The sequence below is a fragment of the Odontomachus brunneus genome, unplaced genomic scaffold (genome assembly GCF_010583005.1).
Source record: "Odontomachus brunneus isolate Ranch 3 - 2012 unplaced genomic scaffold, Obru_v1 Obru_scaffold_211, whole genome shotgun sequence".
Lineage (NCBI taxonomy): Eukaryota > Metazoa > Arthropoda > Insecta > Hymenoptera > Formicidae > Odontomachus > Odontomachus brunneus.
Genome location: NW_022639661.1, coordinates 192,894 through 198,876, shown reverse-complemented (window position 1 = coordinate 198,876; position 5,983 = coordinate 192,894).

The window sequence follows — 5,983 nt, the reverse complement described above, 5'->3', positions numbered from 1 at the left end:
GGGGGGGGGGGGGCTGTTGAAGATAAAAACTAATAGGATATCTTTTTTACTTCCCATCAAAGTATCTCTATGCAGGCATACATTAGATAAAATTCTTTTCGAGACCGAATATTCTCCTCAAAAGATTTCGAACTTTTTGGAATATTCGAGAATATTCTAGAAGACGGCACGCGGGTGGCCGGAGAGGGGGAAAGGCGAGTGGGTGGCACGGCCGGCTCGCGAACCGCTGCCAACAGGGAGGGGGAAAGGTCGCGAACGCATCGAAAAGGGGAGGATTGATAAAACGGTCAATTATATCGATATAAATTATGTTAAAAAATATGTGGAAAGATATGTTGGTAAAAACAGATCGCAGGGTCGATAAAAATTACTAATTATGTCGGTAATAATATGTCGATAAAAAATAAATATGTTGGTAAAAATATAAATATGTTGGTAAAAAATAAATATGTTGGTAAAAATACCGGTAATGTGTCGGTAAAAAAATGTCGGCAACGTCGGTAAGTCCCCTCTCCCGCGTAACGTCAGCCCCGCGCCCTCAATTCCCCTCGCTCCGCACCCCCCCTCAGAGGACCTGAGTTAGAATCCCCCCTGTATATCTACTTACCGCTAACGGATCTATCGTCGGATCCTTGAACTTGCGAGTATCGGAACGAGTGTGTTCCAATACAATAAATTAAGTGATTACCGTACGATTGGATCGTCTAACTTTCTTTTGCCTGATATCTGCTCCCTTTCCCAACACCCACTCCCATTTTCAACTCTAATTAACCTAGAACTGCCGGTCCCATAGGTTTTCGATTTTCTCGACTTCGTAGTAGTAACGATTTTAAAAATTGATATAAATTGATGAGGAGGTGCGGCCTTACCGCACCTGGCGCCCAACTTCGCGTACGAATATCGAGGTCGAGGATCGAGGACCGTGGAAATCTGTCGACGCGGCGGACAAGTAGCTGTCCGCCTTAACTAATAAGAAAAGTCGTCGCAACATTTAAAAGGGTCTATTCTTTTTTTTTAAAGAAATCATTTGTTTTCGTATATGGATATACTATATGTATACAACACGAAGTGTCCCTTGGTCAAAGTGACAGTGGTGCAGTAGGTAAAGTGAACGACTCAAGAACCAGAAGACTCAGATTCGAATCTCAGCAATACCCATACAGCACAGACGCTTGAAGCAACATTGCTACAACGTTGTAAGATTGCATATTGCAGTGCAATGTTGCAGAGATATTGCAGTGATATTAATTTGCAATATTTCAAAAATATTACAAATATAATATAATATTTTTTACTTATTTACTAGTTATTTTTGTTATTTGTATTTCAAATTCAGTGATGTTTCACATCAATAGTATCTATAGAATAGTATTTGTAAGTGGCAGTCATTAATATTAGACCACTATAAGGATACATTAATAAAGGATAAGCACCCAGGTAGCAAAGAGACGTCTAAAGACGTCATTAAGACGTTATTAAGACGTCTATGACGTTTTAATGACGTCTTTAGACTTCACTTTGCTACCTGGGCATAAATTGTAAAAACATTGTTGGAGTCATTAGAGACCGCGTGCGCGCTCGACCGTCAGATTAAGCAATAGTTTAACGCAGTCAGGATATGGATGGGTGACCGGTGGTATACTGCTTGGGATCGAAATTATCGCTGGAAGATTCACGAAAGTTTGGAGTGTGTTAACAACCTTCGATACCTAGTGGTTTATGAGACATGTGAAAATTAGGAATATATAAGTATATTTTTTTAAATATTATGATTTTTTTATTTTTCACCTTCGCACAATAATTCTCAGTATTTGATTACTATTAATATTTAACGGTGATTTTATTATCAGTATTCATCAAAAATTAAGTACTGGCCAAAAATTATTGAATTACTGATAATACTTAATCACTAATAATTTTTCAGTATTTCTTAGTTTGATATTTCTGTAAGGGAAGACTCTTTCATTTGTCTTCATGACGCCGTCACACTGTATATATTTTTAATTTTAAGGAAGCTAACTGTTATCGTCAACAGCGAGTTAGATAAGCTTCGCTCCTGAACCCTGTATCTATTGTACTACCTTTTATAAATAAAGGAAAAAAAATGGATACGTTCGGAGACTAGCTAGTAGCGCTATTAAGGGTGCGATCCATTACACGCTCGCAACGCTCGCGAGCGTCATTCTGGCTGCGTTCCTAATTCACTGCCAGTACTGAAATTCTATAATATACGTAACATAAACTAAGATTTTTAGTACTGGCAGTGCATTTCGGAACGCAGCCTTTATCTTTGTTGCTCATGGATGTTAAACAAAGATAGAATGACGCTCGCGAGCGTTGCGAGCGTGTAACGGAACGTGCCCTAAACGTTATCATATCATCATATCCTTGTTATATTTCTAAAGAGCGAGAAAGATAGAAATTTGTCGTCTATGTCGTCTGCTCAGAAGTGTCACATATAAAACATGTGCCGCAGGTTGCACGTGCGTGCGGCGCAACGTACACAAGCTAAGAACCATGTATATGTGGAGTGCCCATCACGACTATAGCGCTTGGCGCTTCAGTAGCGCTACAGTTCGTTACGGGGTGCGTTCGAGAAGCACGCTACCAAAGCTACCGTAAGACACATGAATTGTTTTTTTACGTGACTTACTTTCCACAATCATCTTATTTGACATGTGCTGCTTGTCACTAACAAATACCACATACGTTTATTTAGATATATTTATGGTTCTTAGTTAATTTCTATTCGAGTCGTCGTATTGACATATGTTACTTGTCAGTAAGTACTGTCAGAGTCATATTTTTTTGACGTGTGATGATTCCCAGGAATTATAAGCAAAGTCATCTTATTTATCTGATTCGCGGTAGTTAAGCAGAGTCGACGTGAGCTACTTCCCAGGTAGAACACAAAATCATTTTTATGTCAAGATAATTTCATTTTAACAGCATTGTAATGAAATTGTAATAAAAATGATATCGTTTTACGTGAAAATTACATCAATTTTATATAATTAGACGTCATTTTAACTTTAATAAGGTTGAGTTCCCACTGAGCGCGTCACGCGTCACGTCGTCTGCCTGTGTCACGAGTTAACCAATCAAATCGTTCCATTGGAACAAGTGCGTCGTGCGTCCGCGTCGCGTCATCCCAATTAAAGGATTTGATTGGTTAACTTGTGACGCAGGCAGACGACGCGACGTGTGACGCGCTCAATGAGAACTCAGCCTAAGACTTTGTATTCTACCTAGACTTTCAATAGTTATAAGCAGAGCCGTCTTACTTGACGTGAGCTGATTCACTGTAGTTACAAGCAGAGTCGTCTTCACGTGAGCTGCTTCCCAGGTAGAACACAAAATCATTTTGATGTCAACATAATTTCATTTTGATATCATTGTAATTAAATTGTCATAAAAATTTTATCTTTTCATACGAAACTGATATCATTTTTATGTAACTTGACGTCATTTTGACTTTTACAAATCTTAGTGTTCTACTTGGGTTTTCAGTAATTACAGAGTCGTCTAACTTGATATGTGCTACTTGTCAGTAACAAGTGCCATATGTATCTTTTTTTACGTATATGGTAGTGCTTCGCAATTATTACTGCCAGAGTTGTCGTATTTGACATGTGCTGGGGTGCATTCAGGATGAACGTCCGGACGACAACATTTACCCAGAAGCGTTCAGTTTCATCGGGTGTTTTGTTCAGACGTTGATCTAGCGTCGTTTAGGATGGGTTTGAAGAAATGTCCGGACGACAACTTTTTGCCGTACTCGAGACTGCGGCGAATTTCGCCCGACATGCGCAGAAGAAACTAGCTATAGCTACGCGCGCTATAAGCTCACGGGTGTATATCAGTTGGACACGGGGCAATTGGACACAGTCCAATCACAAGTCGCTGTTCCAAGGGACCCTACAAATGTCTCTAATCACACGGTGCTGTGATTGGCTGTGTCCAAATGCACCGTGTCCAAGTGCACCGCTCCCGTGATCATGCATTGTATGATTTTATTCATTGCAAATTTTATAACAATGGAACGTTACTCGAACACATAATATATAAAATAACTATATCTCGCGTGTTTATGCAACATTAAAATTAAAAATACTCTATTTCGACAACCTATACAAGCGTTGTATTTTTACAGTATTCTATATTGATTCAGTGTTCTATATTCAAATAAATCTAATATTTATCTTTTTTTTCAAGAGCAGCTATTAAGAAGTTTCCTGAAAACTCTTCCCCAAGATCTCCTTTTACATTGCAGTAATTTCCTTGGTAAGAAGAAAGAAATGCATGGACGTTCGAGCGAGAGAAACGGTCATCGGGCATCGCGTATTCCTCACGTACAGACGAGATAGTGTAAGTCGAGCGTTTTCTTAGTGTGTGTCATACGTATTTTAGGACAGCATTTCTGGCGACAACGTCTTATAATGCTATCTCTTTTGTTCTTACGTCTGCGATAGAAAATGGAAAATCGCCGCGACTCCCACTACTATTCCCTCTCCAAGCCGTCCCACAATCGTATACCACTAGCCCTTTCCGCCACTCCGTGCTGCTCTTACTTCACTTACAGGCAGCAATGTGTGAGTGACGTGTCATCGTGTGCAAGTCACACGGATATACGGACAGTATTAATATATAGACGCCGGTGCGTGTACATACTACATACCATGTACCCCAAATGTACATAGGATATGCAATATACCAGGTCTGTAAATATGAAACCGGAATTTGCCCATAGATGGCCCTAGCTGTCAATGTAGTTACCGTCAAACCGTGTCATTGGCGCCATTTCCTTGTTGACATCTCTGACAAAGATTTTCAACTCACAATAATTCAAGTTTCATACAACAGCATAGTTTGTAATAGCATTGAACATATCGAATTTTGGGGTGTATATCAGTTGGACACGGGGCAATTAGACACAGTCCAATCACAAGTCGCTGTTCCAAGGGACCCTACAAATGTCTCTAATCATACGGTGCTGTGATTGGCTGTGTCCAAATGCATCGTGTCCAAGTGCACCGCTCCCCGAATTTTGTGCCTGGAAACTACAATTTGCGGACAGCATTAGGCCTGTTCTTTGTAGCTGCACTACTGAACTAGTGCAATAAGTTAGAGTGAGAAAACGTATATTTGTTTCACTTCAATATATTGCACCAGTTCAGCAGTGCAACTACAAAGAACAGGCCTATTGATTTTCTGTTAACATTTGAAGAAAACTTTTGCAGAATCGCATCGAATGCTTGTCGAAGCTTACGGTGAGCATGCTTTTGGTAAATCACAGTGCTTTGAGTGGTTTAAAAAATTCAAAAGTGGCGATTTTGACGTGAGAAACGAAGAACGTGGAAGACCACCGAAAAAGTTTGAAGACAGCGAATTGCAAGCATTGTTGGATGAGGATGACACTCAAACGCAACAACAACTCGCGGATCAATTAAATGTGACACGAGAAGCCGTCTCCATACGTTTGAAAGCCATGGGAAAGATCCAGAAGATGGGAAAATGGGTTCCACATGAACTGAATGAAAGACAGCAGGAAAACCGAAAAACCACTTGCGAAATGCTGCTCGCCAGGTACAAAAGAAAGTCATTTCTCCATCGAATTGTGACTGGCGATGAAAAGTGGATATATTTTGAAAATCCTAAGCGTAAAAGATCATGGGTAACTCCAGGCGAACCATCGACATCGACTGCAAGGCTCAATCGCTATGGACGGAAGACGATGTTCTGTGTTTGGTGGGATCAGAACGGTGTGATCTATTATGAGCTGCAAAAACCTGGCCAACCGTTAATACTGAACGCTACCGATAACAAATGATCGATTTAAATCAAGCTTTGCGTGAAAAACGACCAGAATATAAAAAAAGGCAACACAAAGTGATTTTGCTTCATGATAATGCACCATCACACACAGCAAAACTGGTCAAGGAAACGATTGAGGCGTTTTGTTGGGAAATACTTTCGCATGCGG